The sequence below is a fragment of the Hyla sarda genome, chromosome 2 (assembly GCF_029499605.1).
Source record: "Hyla sarda isolate aHylSar1 chromosome 2, aHylSar1.hap1, whole genome shotgun sequence".
Taxonomy (NCBI): Eukaryota; Metazoa; Chordata; class Amphibia; order Anura; family Hylidae; genus Hyla; species Hyla sarda.
The window spans coordinates 460,375,448-460,391,292 of NC_079190.1; the positions used below are offsets into that span (position 1 = coordinate 460,375,448).

Below are 15,845 nucleotides of genomic sequence, written 5' to 3' on the forward strand. Positions count from 1 at the left end.
AGTGAGAGGTGTGGATTTTGACCGTTTATTGTTACAAAAGGAAAGTCGATGGATATGTGAAATGGGAACATTGTCTCCTAGAGGACTCAATGATCAAATACATTTTTCTTGCTTCGTTTAATTTACACCTCTCATCCCCATTCCTACAGTTTTAGATGCTATGAGTTATGTTACTAGTGATGTGACTGCCCAATACGGTGGACTGGAGCCAGCTAGTGGAGACCCCGCCTAGCTCAGCACTTATTAGGCCAAGTAGGAGGTTGGCGAGCGAGTCTGTCCTTTTTAGGACAGGGAAACCCGTCTAGGTGTGTAGGGCTCTGAGTTAGTGTAGGGCAAGATCAGGATCCCTAGGCCCATGAAATAACTTATTCCCTCCTTAAAATAGATCTCCCTAAGGGTAGTCACATCATTTAGTTAAGTGTCACCTCTGTAGATTCTAATACCTTTATCCCGATCGATATTTAATGTCGTATGACTCCCTGGTGTTTCTACATTTTATACTCTCGGCTTGCATGAAATTACATGACTCATTATTATTTTTGAATGATATTGTGAGGGTTAATGGTAAATGCCCTTAGTCAGTTTCTTGATCAATGATGTTGTGGTGGACATGTATATGAGTGGTTTTGGATCGGCACCTATAAAAGCTGAAAATTGAGTATCCCTTTAATTTTGTTTGGATGCCTTGGGTTGCTGATCAGTGCCACCATCTCATGTTTCCTAGTTCTGCGCATGACAGTCCTGACTGCACAGTATAATTAATGTAACAATATCTATGTTAGTGTGATTAATCACCTGATGGTTAACAGCAGGGTATCTACTCTATTGATTGTATATTGTTATGTGGGATTAATATTCTGGTCTCTGCTGATATACATGCTCATCAGTTTATACAAGATTTGAAATCTAAAAAATCACATGATGTGCATATTTTGACAGAACCAGGCCAGAACTGAAGCACCACTTACAGCAAACCCGTACTTGCACCGCTGCAACATCACAGCCGGGCGTGTCATGCTGACGTGGAGGACCGGAGACAGGACATGACGCCTGACGCCGGCTCCATGTGGTAGAGCGCCTAGCAGCTGTAGTAATACACAGTTCCCTGCCACTGCAGGTAAGCGCTCCTCCGTTGGGAACATTTGACATGCAGCGTAATAGTGAGTAGCCACCTAGCGGCATGGTATGCGGTGATCTCTTTCTCCTCAGGCACCTTGGAACAATGAAAGGGATGGGGCCTTTTTTTCTTGCAGGTTTTGGATCTCCTATGGTCGTGACCGTGACAGGTTGTGCTGTACATATAGGATGGGGTCCAAAGACATATGTTATTTATAAGCCCCCCTTTTCTCTTATGTTTTTTCATAATACTGTAGGTACCGGAGATCATCGCCGCTGCTGTCTGAGGGTTATTTGACAGGAACTGCCATACCCCAAGTGTACCCTACATCTGACCACATATTTGTATATTTTCTATATAATTATTGTTGCAATCTTGTGCAACTGATGCAGTATATCCTTTGGCATGCATTGAATTATCATTGCAATTCAGTTGAATTTATGAGTTGCTGCATAACCTTTGGCATATTATTTAGAATGTAAACTCATTAGAGTATCCATGCTATATACCCCCTGAGGAAGCCAGTCAATACTGGCAGAAACGCGTTGGGATTTATTTGTGGTGGATATACCTGTAATGTTCTATATTTGGATGACTGTGCATACAATCTATAGTTCATTACTGTTTTTTTTTTTTTATCAATTGGATTTGATAATATTTTTTGGATCTTAGAGCTGGGAGATGGTGGATCCCTTGTAGGTCCAATCCATATAGCAAGATTTTCTTTACCTGCAGCCTGCATATGTGTCTCTATGAAGAGACCAAATACAGGAAGTGAGGGCAGGACAAGCAGGGCTCTGTGCAGGTTCCCGAGTTGTCAACCATCCTGCTGTGGGAGCGTGTCATAGAGCCTCAGTGCACAGTGCCCTGTTTGTCCTCAGTGCACAGAGCCCTGCTTGTTCTCAGTGTACGGGGCTCTGTTTGTCCTCAGTGTACAGAGCCCTGCTTGTCCTCAGTGTATGGGACTCTGCTTGTCCTCAGTGTACAGAACCCTGCTTGTCCTCAGTGCACAGAGCCCTGCTTGTCCTCAGTGTACAGAGCCCTGCTTGTTCTCAGTGTACAGAGCCCTGCTTGTTCTCAGTGTACGGAGCCCTGCTTGTCCTCAGTGTACAGAGCCCTGCTTGTCCTCAGTGTACAGAGTCCTGCTTGTCCTCAGTGCAGTGACTCCCAGAAGAAGGACATTTGGTCAGAAACGGTCGTAGGGGTGGACGCCTCCTGGACACGCTGCTAACTTACTTCTGTAGTTGGTATGACCTCAGCTTGTATTACATGCACCTATGCATCTTATGTGAAATATCTTCAGTATTTACCATTACTGCTTGTACCATTGATATAGCTTTGTTACTTTGTCTCCATATTTATCACCTCTCTTTATTACCCTGTGCTATTTGTTTGTATACATTGCTCCAGTGACTTACAAATTAAGCGTATGGCACTAGCCAATTTACAAATACCTTTACAATAGGTATTTGCCGCACAAACTTGCACCTTACCCAGGAGATGTCCTATTTATCAGTCAGCCATTCCTCTTGTGTCATTTGTTATTTGTTATATGTGTATTTTTAATAATTAAGTGACTTTTTGATTACATGGTCTGCTACAGCTTTTTTCTGTTTTTGGTTTGTGTTGCCTTAGTCCGTGTTCACTCTGTGTGTTTGCAAGTCCTGTTTTGTCCTTGTTCGATCCTGGATCTCCTAGAATAGACTCCTGTTCTGAGCCTTGTACCATCCGTCTATCAAGGAGTGAGTTAATCTTGAGTCTGTACCATGTTTTCTTGTATTTTCTTCCCTCCTAGGCTAGTATTCTGTTCACACTGTGGGTGAGCCCGCTAGCTAGGAGCCTATTTGGCTTCAGTATTGATGTCCCTCCATGATTGGAGTGGGGTGTCCAGTGAATTCTTTGTTTGGAGTCCAGTATGAACAGTGCTCTTGATTTCCTGACATTCAGTTTAGCTGTTCATCCCCTGCATCTCCTGGTTTTGTCTGCTGTATACTTATCCTGCCTGGTATATCTGTTTGTAGCTTTGTAATATTCCCGTTATGTTCCAGACTTGTTTCCTGACATTTACAGTTTTGTTTGTTTTGTTTGACTCTTACGCCCATGCACTTTAGCGCAGTATACGGTCCATCCTCGTGGTTGTGGATATGTCATTTAGGGCGGATGGCCAATAGGAAGGGACAGCTGTTGTAGGGACAATTAGAGCTCACTACTCCCTGTTCTCTGCCTCCCTATCATGACATTAATTTACACAAATAACTCCCCCCCAAAAAAAAGTTTCATAAGTTGAGCAAATCTAATTATTTAAATTTGTTTCATATTTCAAGATTTGAATGCATTAGAAATGTTTGGGTGGTGGCAACTATTTTAGTCATCAAGAGAAAGGTTAGGTTTGGGTTAGACCTAAACCCTACTAACCCTTACTTTGGTAGAGTTACACTCTCTTAGCAATAAAGAACTTGGATGCAATGGGATACAGTCCTATCAGACCTCAGAGCCTTATACACAACTTTTTTAGGGCAATTGGGTCATTTTTCGTTTCAGACAGAATTATTATGAGAAATCCGCTCATCTCTAATTGTTATTGCCTTAGTATTGATGCACAGGTTCTCTGTTGTATATAATTATAACACTTGACCACCAGGGCCAGTTGCTGCTGCATCACAATGGAAAATGTTCCCTTGGCCTCCAAGGTTGCATGATGTTCTCATGGATGATTCCTCATTATAACAAGATGTATTATCAGGGCAGAAGGTACACAATGTACATCATGTGCACCCATGTTGGCTGGAGGCAGGAGGACCATGGAGCAGAATTTTTAAAATGTATGTATTATTTTTCTATCTGGTGGAGATTTTAGCAACACCAGGATGTATAATTTAGCAATATGGACATCTTTCTGTATAGCTGTAATTTCCAGTATGAGGATGAGGGTGTTCCAAGGTGAATGACTGGTGCTGCTCTTCTCTAAATCTTTAATGTCCTTAGAACATTATAATCTTCCACTTGTGTCTTTTACTCCTGTAAACCTACAGTATCTATCAAATCTGTCATTGAGAGGTCAGGAATATGTCTTGCAGTAATCGTTTCATGCTCTCCTAGTAAACTGAAGTGACCCCACTTACCCGCCCTGGGTAATTCACATCTTTGCCTGTGAAGGTGGCAAGACGAAAGTCATAGCGTTTTTCGGTTATAAATCTTCACCTCCTGAGGTTGATAACATTTTCTTGATGACTGCAACCACATGTCTCTAGATCTGAGGAGAGGGGATAAAACAAGATGAGACCTTTGACATTGTGCTATTGTTCAAAGGGACAAGGAATATTTCAAGACATCGGCAGGCAATGGGGAAGACTCATTCTATGGTACGACTAGTAGAAGAGCTAAATGTAAAAACAGATGTTTCGGCATAAAGACTTTAAGTGATCACTCTCATTAAAAAAAATTGCTATTGCACTCCTTATGGTAACATTTTTTGGAATGTACTGTTTTATTTATGCTTAAAAAAAAGCTGCCACTAGGTGTCTCCCTGCTTGTCCATAGCACATTTTCCCCCATCTTTTGCACTGCTGGCCTGGCAGAAGTCCAAAATCAGGAAATGCTGAGGGGGGTGTGTGCAGCCTTAGCCAATCAGAGCTCATCTTGATTGGGGCAGTGAACCGGGAGTATTTATACAATTTAACAAGATCATGAGAAGTATTCTTTAAGATTATGGAAAGGACTGGTACCTCAAAAAATTGTAGGGGATGGAAATACAAACCGCAATGTAACTGTAACACTACTATATTGCGTGTTTTCTCCCTAATACCTAAGAGTAGAGAATTATTACAAAAAGTATTTCTCACTTGGGATTAACCAGCAATGAGATAGCCCCGGATCAGTTTCTCATCAGGGGGCACTTTGAACAATAAGCTATTTCACAATTTGGACAACTTCTTTAAGAATGTCCATTATTGCCAAATGTATCATGTAAATTGAATCAGGAAAAATGCTTGTCAACAAACTTCTTAACAAATCTGGCTAAAGGGAACTTGTCATCATTTTCATGCTGCCTGAACCATATGTCTTCAGGATGGTCCTGGTGATTTCTCTCCACCCCACCAGTCTTGAATTATAGAGCTTTCCCTATATCCAAGCAGGATGAGAAATATCTATCAAGGTTGGTGCGGTAGGAAGAAACCATAGAGGAAACCTTAAAGAAACCTTGAAGACTCGAGGTTGGAGCAGCATGACAGTGATCATAGGTTCCCCTTTAAATGTTATTTGCCTGTAGGCTACTGTTTTTTCTTTCCGCCATCCATGTCTTTCATCTCCCTGATAATTTGCTTTCTCGGAGGGAGGACCGGGGAATGCTTGTCTTCCAAACTGAAAGCATTAGACATAAAGAACATAAAAATAAATAGTAATGTGTAGTCCTTTTACCAAAAAGCTATGACGATCAATGCATTGGGCAATAAAAAGGTAATAAAACCGGTTATGAATGCAGAATGTGCGACATCCATAATCTAGACCGCCTCAGATTCCGCAACCTCATGATTCGTCTTGGCTCCTATTCAGGAGTCCATTTTTATTTTTGTGCACAAAGAAAAGAGACGTTAGTTACAGTAACAATACAGCAATCCACAATATATTTTTGGAACAAAAACATTTTGGAAGATGTGGGAGCAGGAGACCCTTGTCATCTGAGGACAATGAAACAGCGCCGGCACACTTAGGGTTATAGTCTCGTTTTCCTTCTTGTTCCTGTCTGCAGTCGAAAGGTTTTTTTTGGTGTTTCCATGGCAACACTATATCTGTCTGCCAGCTCTGTCGTAAGTTATTGAACTGAGACTGGCTTTTGGTTTAGCAGATAATTAGGTTCTGTCTCACAGGTTCATTTTCCTGTGACTGGGACGTGAATATGACCTACAGCTGGCCTCAATTTCACTGTCACAGACAAAACTTTTAACCCATCATACGCTCCGTGGTAAACAAAAGCAAGTCTCTTTGTTTTTTTTTATTTTTTTTATTTTATTCTTTCTTTCTTTTATTTTGGCTCAACATAAAGTCAAAATTTATCTAAATGGAAATGCATAATATACATTTATGGACAAATCCTGCTACTACTCATTTATATTTTTGAACTGATATTTTTGCATTGTAGAATTCTTGTGGTATAGTCTCATATTTTTCACACTTTACATCTACTATAATCACATTGTCCTTGACTTTGAGCTTTTATCTCATTTTACAGATGTTATGGTTTCTTCTGTCCAGCACTGACCCCACCTTCCTTCCCGATCCAGTAATTTTTTATTCGCAGGTCCCAAATCTACTTCTTTATCCACCCTGAAATGAAGGGGCTGCTGTGTTATTTACTATTTTTAAGACAAGGTCAAGTTTTCTTGATGCCTCTCTGTGTTCCTGCCTCAGTAACAGATGTCACAGCACGAAGTTCTGCTTTACAAAAAAATATCTATCGCTATTGTCTGCTATTATTCAGTAATGACCTCAATGTCTGGTTCTTATTTGATGCTCTGTGGGCTTCCCTCATCTCCTACTGAAACACTGCGATTGTTATTTTTCTAGGAATGAAAATATCACCCAAAATCACTAGAATTAGGAACTGGGTTAGCCTGATGTTATTGGTTTGTTCCTGTGTTGTCTTTTTTTTTTTTCAAAAACAGAAAGAATTCTGCCCAGTCCAAATTCTCTTTGCAGAATCTATTATTTTTATTTTTTTTTTACTGCAAGGTCTGGGGGGGGGTATGGGGAATGTTAAAATATTTTTTTAGCCCCGTAATGATGCAGCCAATTTTCATTTTTGCGTTTTTATTTTTTCCTGCTTGTCTTTTAAGAGCCATAACGCTTTTATTTTTCCTACTATAGCCTTTACCCATATACAGGCTTGTTTTTTGCTGGACCATTTTTTCTTTGTAGTGACATGCTTTATTTTTCCATAAAATATGCTGCAACACCGAAAAAAAAAAATGTGCTGAAAAAAATAAAAAGCAGTTTAGAAAAGTGGGGGGTGGGATTTTCTTTTTACACCAGTCAAACTGACGTGGTATATTTATTCTTCAAAATTGTATGATTATAACAATGCTGAATCCTTTCCATCATGTTTTTCTAGTCTAATTTGTATACCTAAAAATCTGACCCCTATATCTTTTTTATTTTCCGACCTATAGAGTTGTTAATGGGTCGCCTTTTATAAAAAAAAAAAAAGTCTCTGTGATGTGATATTACCAAAACATGCAGTTCTGCGATTTACACCATGCAGGATCAATAGCTATATATTTAAATATTTAATTTGCATGCAACAATACCAAATATGTTTATTTTTATGTTTACATATTTTTATATGGAAAGGGGATGATTTAGGGGACTTCTATGGGCCGTCATTAGATTGCCAATACAGGTCAAAACAGTACATGCCCCTGCAGGGATATCAGGAGGCGCTGGACACACTCGGAGGGTAAAATCAACTTTAATCACCCATCATGCAACGCGTTTCACAGATTATCTGCTTCATCGCCTGATGAAGCAGATAATCTGTGAAACGTGTTGCATGATGGGTGATTAAAGTTGATTTTACCCTCCGAGTGTGTCCAGCGCCTCCTGATGTCCGCCACCTCCTTGGAGGCTCCTTGTTTTCCTTGTGCATCTTTCTGAAGGTGGACCGGCTGCCGGCATACTTACACACAAGTTATTTTCCATTGTTACACTTGGCGAGTGTAACATTCTGGGTGAGCATTGTAATTACCTCTGTTCACCCTGGTTTTTAGTGGTAATGCGCTAGGTAGCGCCCTCTCTATTCCTTTCCTGCAGGGATATGACCTGTACCCCTTTACCACCAACGAGCATTCCAACTATCTAAGACGTCATCAATGTAAGACATTAATAACCGCCAGTGGGCCCACTATTATTGGAGGGGGGGCCCCACCTCCATACACCCTTACTGGCTCCATGATATAAATGTAGCCCAATGTTATTGGTTTGTCTTTCTTCAAAACAGAAGGAATTCTACTATTCTTTGCAGAATGCAGTTGTTTTTTTTTACTTGAAAATCTGAAAAAGAAACTAAAATTTTTTGAATATTTTTTTCAAGCATTATTTGTGCAATCCTTCTCTCCAGTCACATTTATTTTTTGGCAACCACATGGAATCATTTCGTGCAGAAATCTACTGAATTACAAAATATGGTTTGTCTATAGAATATACATGCAGTGCAATAAGCCTGTGAGCTAACTAAAAATAAGCAGAATTAAGGACATCTTTCTACCCTAATATATTTTTATTTCACCGGTACATAGCAATATGTAGTTAAAAAAAAAAGTGACATTTTGACACTTTTTTCTGCAAAATAAGCATCTAGACCAGTGTTTGCCAACCAATGTGCCCGTTGCAAAACTACAATTCTCAGCTATCCCGGTTTGCCAGGAGTTTTGCAACAGCTAGTGGCCCTTCAAAAAAAGGCTACCTTCAAACTCAAGGTATTAAAAAGCAGCCCAGAAGATTTGCTTATTTAGTGTAGTGTTGCTCACGAATATTCGCAATTCGCGAATATTGCAAATATAGCACTATATATTCGCAATTATGAATATTCTCTATTTTTTTTTGTTCACAGTACACATCACAGTGATCACTGCATCCCTCTCTGATCTTCGCATATGCGCATATTCGCGAATATTGAGCCCTCCCTTCTTTAATGGTATAGGGAACTAATGGGCTAGTGCAATGGTCTCCAACCTGCCAACCTCCAGATGTTGCAAAACTACAACTCCAGCATGCACGGACAGCCAACGGCTGTTTTAATTCACGTGGCATGCATGGGTTTTCAGTAATCTTAATTCCTATTTCCTCTCTGACATGATTTCCTAGTGCTGCCTACATTCCACATAATCATCTAGAGAGAGGGAGTGGAGTCTCATCACTGTATCCCTTTTAGTACAGAAAGTTACATGGATCTTGTTCACTCACATTATAAAGTATTATATGCTCTTCCGTTGATCAGTGTATGGACTCACCTACTGTCACTGAACTCCTTGCCTCTGTCAGGGCAGATTTAAGAACTTTAGTAGCATGGAAGAGACATGGATCAGAACAAGGAAAATGGGGCTGAAAGGAGAGGAGTCTGAACTGCCTGAAGGGAGGTGATGAGGTAATCATATAGGGGGGACATTTATCAAAGCATTTAGTAGTTTTTTTTTTCTTTTGCTTAAAATTGTCGCAAAAAAGTCGCACTTGCGACTACTCTTTTTTCTGCAACTTTTTGATTGTGCAGTGTGCTAAGCAAAAAATAAAAATCTTGCTTACCAAAGCAAAAAGAGATTTTAGACTTGCAGTGGTCAGAGATTTCTCATGTGCGAAAGTCGCAAAAAATTACATGAAAAAGCCTACTAAATTTACTCCAGCTCAGACATGGAGCAGAAAAAGCCACCACCAAAGCAAAAAAAGAAAAATTGCTTACGTGAAAGAAATTTATCAACAGGCTCAAAGCAGTTGATAAATAAGTCGCACATAAGCAAAAATATAGTAAGAAAAAAATAACAAAAAAAAGGAATACATAAGCAAACATTAAAGGGGTACTCCCGTAGAAAACTTTTTTTTTTTTTTTTAAATCAACTGGTACCAGTTCTAAATTACTTCTATTAAAAAATCTTAATACTTCCAGTACTTTTTAGGGGCAGTATACTACAGAAGAAATGCTTTTCCTTTTGGATTTCTCTGATGTCATGACCACAGTGCTCTCTGCTGACCTCTGCTGTCCCTTTTTGGAACTGTCCAGAGCATGAGAAAATCCCCATAGCAAACATATTGTTACGCCGAGCGCTCCGGGTCCCCGCTCCTCCCCGGAGCGCTCGCAGCATCCTCTCTTTCGCAGCGCCCCGGTCAGACCTGCTGACCGGGTGCGCTGCAATATCACTTCCAGCCGGGATGCGATTCGCGATGCGGGAGGCGCCCGCTCGCGATGCGCATCCCGGCTCCCGTACCTGACCCGTTCCCCGTCTGTCTTGTCCCGGCGCGCGCGGCCCCGCTCCTTAGGGCGCGCGTGCGCCGGGTCTCTGCAATTTAAAGGGCCACTGCGCCACTGATTGGCGCAGCAGGCTTAATCAGTATGTTCACCTGTGCACTCCCTACTTATACCTCACTTCCCCTGCACTCCCTCGCCGGATCTTGTTGCCATTGTGCCAGTGAAAGCGTTCCCTTGTGTGTTCCTAGCCTGTGTTCCAGACCTCCTGCCGTTGCCCCTGACTACGATTCTTGCTGCCTGCCCTGACCTTCTGCTACATCCGACCTTGCTCTTGTCTACTCCCTTGTACCGCGCTTATCTTCAGCAGTCAGAGAGGTTGAGCCGTTGCTGGTGGATACGACCTGGTTGCTACCGCCGCTGCAAGACCATCCCGCTTTGCGGCGGGCTCTGGTGAATACCAGTAGCAACTTAGAACCGGTCCACCAACACGGTCCACGCCAATCCCTCTCTGGCACAGAGGATCCACCTCCAGCCAGCCGAATCGTGACAGTAGATCCGGCCATGGATCCCGCTGAAGTCCCGCTGCCAGTTGTCGCCGACCTCACCACGGTGGTCGCCCAGCAGTCGCAACAGATAGCGCAACAAGGCCACCAGCTGTCTCAACTGACCGTGATGCTACAGCAGCTATTACCACAGCTCCAGCAATCTTCTCCTCCGCCAGCTCCTGCACCTCCTCCGCAGCGAGTGGCCGCTTCCAGCCTTCGATTATCCTTGCCGGATAAATTTGAAGGGGACTCTGAGTTTTGCCGTGCCTTTCTTTCGCAATGTTCCCTGCACTTGGAGATGATGTCGGACCAGTTTCCTACTGAAAGGTCTAAGGTGGCTTTCGTAGTCAGCCTTCTGTCTGGGAAAGCTCTGTCATGGGCCACACCGCTCTGGGACCGCAATGACCCTGTCACTGCCTCTGTACACTCCTTCTTCACGGAGATTCGAAGTGTCTTTGAGGAACCTGCCCGAGCCTCTTCTGCTGAGACTGCCCTGCTGAACCTGGTCCAGGGTAATTCTTCTGTTGGCGAGTACGCCATCCAATTCCGTACTCTTGCCTCCGAATTATCCTGGAATAACGAGGCCCTCTGCGCGACCTTTAAAAAAGGCCTATCCAGTAACATTAAAGATGTGCTGGCCGCACGAGAAATTCCTGCTAACCTGCATGAACTTATTCATCTTGCCACCCACATTGACATGCGTTTTTCCGAAAGGCGTCAGGAGCTCCGCCAGGATATGGACTTTGTTCGCACGAGGCAGTTTTTCTCCCCGGCTCCTCTCTCCTCTGGTCTTCTGCAATCCGTTCCTGTGCCTCCCGCTGTGGAATGGTCCTCACAAAGATGAGACAGCTCTTGATGTGAACTCTGCTTCTCCACGCCTTACTGTGCCTGTGCGGATATCTTCTTCTACCTTCTCCTTCTCTGCTATGGCCTTCTTGGATTCCGGATCTGCAGGAAATTTTATTTTGGCCTCTCTCATCAACAGGTTCAACATCCCGGTGACCAGTCTCGCCAGACCCCTCTACATCAATTCTGTTAATAATGAAAGATTGGACTGTACCGTGCGTTACCGCACGGAACCTCTCCTAATGTGCATCGGACCTCATCACGAAAAAATTTAATTTTTGGTCCTCTCCAACTGCACTTCAGAAATTCTTCTTGGATTACCGTGGCTTCAACGCCATTCCCCAACCCTTGATTGGTCCACTGGAGAAATCAAGAACTGGGGTACTTCTTGTCACAGGGACTGTCTTAAACTGGTTCCCAGTACTCCCTGTCGTGACCCTGTGGTTCCCCCGGTATCCGGTCTTCCTAAGGCTTATATGGACTATGCTGATGTTTTTTGCAAAAAGCAAGCAGAGACTTTACCTCCTCACAGGCCTTATGACTGTCCTATTGACCTCCTCCCGGGTACTACTCCACCCCGGGGCAGAATCTATCCTCTGTCTGCTCCAGAGACTCTAGCCATGTCGGAGTACATCCAGGAGAATTTAAAAAAGGGGTTTATCCGCAAGTCCTCCTCTCCTGCCGGAGCTGGATTTTTTTTTGTGTCCAAAAAAGATGGCTCACTACGCCCTTGCATTGATTACCGCGGACTTAATAAAATCACGGTAAAAAAACGCTACCTCTTACCTCTTATCTCGGAACTCTTTGATCGCCTACAAGGCGTCCACATCTTTACCAAACTGGACTTAAAAGGTGCTTATAATCTCATCCGCATCAGGGAGGGGGACGAATGGAAGACTGCATTTAACACCAGAGATGGACACTTTGAGTATCTGGTCATGCCCTTTGGCCTGTGCAACGCCCCTGCCGTCTTCCAAGACTTTGTTAATGAAATTTTTCGTGATCTCCTATATTCCTGTGTTGTGGTTTATCTGGACGGTATTCTGATTTTTTCTGCCAACTTAGAAGAACACCGCCAGCATGTCCGCATGGTTCTTCAGAGACTTCGGGACAATCAACTTTATGCCAAAATGGAGAAATGTCTCTTTGAATGTCAATCTCTTCCTTTCCTAGGATACCTGGTCTCTGGCCAGGGACTACAAATGGACCCAGATAAACTTTCTGCCGTGTTAGACTGGCCAGCCCCTCCGGACTCCGTGATATCCAATGTTTTTTGGGGTTCGCCAATTATTACAGACAATTCATTCCACACTTCTCCACTATTGTGGCCCCTATCGTGACTTTAACCAAGAAAAATTCCAATCCTAAGTCCTGGTCTCCCCAAGCGGAAGATGCATTTAAACATCTCAAGTCTGCCTTTTCTTCTGCTCCCGTGCTCTCCAGACCTGACCCATCTAAACCCTTTCTATTGGAGGTAGATGCCTCCTCTGTGGGAGCTGGAGCTGTCCTTCTACAAAAAAATTCTTCCGGGCATGCTGTTACTTGTGTTTTTTTTATCTAGGACCTTCTCTCCGGCGGAGAGAAACTACTCTATTGGTGATCGAGAACTACTGGTCATTAAATTGGCGCTTGAGGAATGGAGGCACCTGCTGGAGGGATCAAAATTTCCAGTTATCATATGCACTGATCACAAGAATCTCTCCTATCTCCAGTCTGCCCAACGACTGAACCCTCGCCAGGCTAGGTGGTCGTTGTTCTTTGCCCGTTTTAACTTTGAAATCCATTTTCGCCCTGCTGACAAGAACATTAGGGCCGATGCCCTCTCTCGTTCTTCTGATGCCTCTGAAGTAGAGGTCTCTCCGCAACACATCATTCCTCCGAACTGTCTGATCTCCACTTCTCCAGCTTCCATCAGGCAAACTCCTCCAGGGAAGACCTTCGTTTCTCCACACCAGCGTCTCGGGATTCTCAAATGGGGACACTCCTCCCACCCCGCAGGCCATGTGGGCATCAAAAAATCCTTGCAACTCATCTCTCGATTTTATTGGTAGCCGACTCTGGAGACTGATGTTGTTGATTTCGTGCGGGCTTGTACTGTCTGTGCCCAGGATAAGACTCCTCGCCAGAAGCCTGCTGGTCTTCTTCATCCTCTGCCTGTTCCTGAACAGCCTTGGTCACAGATTGGTATGGACTTTATTACGGACTTGCCCTCATCCCGTGGCAACACAGTTGTTTGGGTGGTCGTTGATCGATTTTCCAAGATGGCACGTTTTATTCCTCTTCCTGGTCTTCCTTCTGCGCCTCAGTTGGCAAAGCAATTTTTTGTACACATTTTTCGCCTTCACGGTTTGCCCACGCATATCGTCTCGGATAGAGGCGTCCAATTCGTGTCTAAATTCTGGAGGGCCCTCTGTAAACAGCTCAAGATCAAATTAAACTTCTCTTCTTCTTATCATCCCCAATCCAATGGGCAAGTAGAAAGAATTAATCAGGTCCTGGGTGACTATTTACGGCATTTTGTTTTCACCTGCCAGGATGACTGGGCAGATCTTCTACCATGGGCCGAATTCTCATACAACTTCAGAGTCTCCGAATCTTCTGCTAAATCCCCATTTTTCGTGGTGTACGGCCGTCACCCTCTTCCTCCCCTCCCTACTCCCTTGCCCTCTGGTTTGCCCGCTGTGGATGAAGTGACTCGTGATCTTTCCACCATATGGAAAGAAACCCAAAATTCTCTTTTACAGGCTTCATCCCGGATTAAAAGATTTGCTGATAAAAAAAGAACTCTCCCCATTTTTGCTCCCGGAGACAAGGTATGGCTCTCCGCTAAATATGTCCACTTTCGTGTCCCCAGTTACAAACTGGGACCACGCTATCTTGGTCCTTTCAAAATCTTGTGCCAGATTAACCCTGTCTTTTACAAACTCCTTCTTCCTCCTTCTCTCCGTATTCCCAATGCCTTCCATGTCTCTCTCCTTAAACCACTCATCATTAACCGCTTCTCTCCCAAAATTGTTTCTCCCACTCCTGTTTCCGGTTCATCTGACGTCTTCTCCGTGAAGGAGATTCTGGCCTCCAAGACTGTCAGAGGGAAAAGATTTTTTTTAGTGGATTGGGAAAACTGTGGCCCAGAGGAGAGATCCTGGGAACCTGAGGACAACATCCTAGACAAAAGTCTTATCCTCAGGTTCTCAGGCCCCAAGAAGAGGGGGAGACCCAAGGGGGGGGGGGGGGTACTGTTACGCCGAACGCTCCGGGTCCCCGCTCCTCCCCGGAGCGCTCGCAGCATCCTCTCTTTCGCAGCGCCCCGGTCAGACCTGCTGACCCGGTGCGCTGCAATATCACTTCCAGCCGGGATGCGATTCGCGATGCGGGAGGCGCCCGCTCGCGATGCGCATCCCGGCTCCCGTACCTGACCCGTTCCCCGTCTGTCTTGTCCTGGCGCGCGCGGCCCCGCTCCTTAGGGCGCGCGCGCGCCGGGTCTCTGCAATTTAAAGGGCCACTGCGCCACTGATTGGCGCAGCAGGCTTAATCAGTATGTTCACCTGTGCACTCCCTACTTATACCTCACTTCCCCTGCACTCCCTCGCCGGATCTTGTTGCCATTGTGCCAGTGAAAGCGTTCCCTTGTGTGTTCCTAGCCTGTGTTCCAGACCTCCTGCCGTTGCCCCTGACTACGATCCTTGCTGCCTGCCCTGACCTTCTGCTACGTCCGACCATGCTCTTGTCTACTCCCTTGTACCGCGCTTATCTTCAGCAGTCAGAGAGGTTGAGCCGTTGCTGGTGGATACGACCTGGTTGCTACCGCCGCTGCAAGACCATCCCGCTTTGCGGCAGGCTCTGGTGAATACCAGTAGCAACTTAGAACCGGTCCACCAACACGGTCCACGCCAATCCCTCTCTGGCACAGAGGATCCACCTCCAGCCAGCCGAATCGTGACACATATGCTGATCTGGACAGTTCCTAAAATGGACAGCAGAGGTCAGCAGAGAGCACTGTGGTTATGACATCAGAGAAATCCAAAAATAAAAACATTTCCTCTGTAGTATACAGACCATTAAATGTATTGGAAGGATTAAGATTTTTTTAATAGAAGTAATTTACAAAGCTGTTTAACTTTCTGGCACCAGTTGATTTAAAAAAAAAAAGTTTTCCACGGGAGTACCCCTTTAAACTCTGTAATCTTCTGGTTGTCAGACTAGTAGTCACATGGCTATAGTAATTGTATGGATAAATCATAGCTGAAATGAAGCAGATGGCACTACAGGAATGCTAGGGAAAAGCACATTATATCGGAAAAGGTGTTTCTTTATACGTATGTGGGTCAAACTGTAGTTTACACTCTACAAAGACAATTGGGGTTTTCATAGATAATGGAAATGC

At 44.0% G+C, this 15,845-nt stretch overlaps 1 protein-coding gene across 9 annotated transcripts in view; it reads left to right on the top strand.

Annotated features, from left to right (window-relative positions):
* LOC130357063 (uncharacterized) overlaps window positions 1–15,845 on the top strand; it is a 732,821-nt gene that overhangs the window by 633,509 nt on the left and 83,467 nt on the right. For 2 of the 9 annotated variants that reach the window (XM_056559412.1, XM_056559419.1), the window contains one exon: window positions 940–1,117. The exons of the other annotated variants lie outside the window; for them this stretch is intronic. The gene's annotated coding sequence lies outside the window, so the exon portion shown is untranslated. The remainder of the gene's footprint in view (window positions 1–939; window positions 1,118–15,845) is intronic. 9 annotated transcript variants of the gene reach the window in all.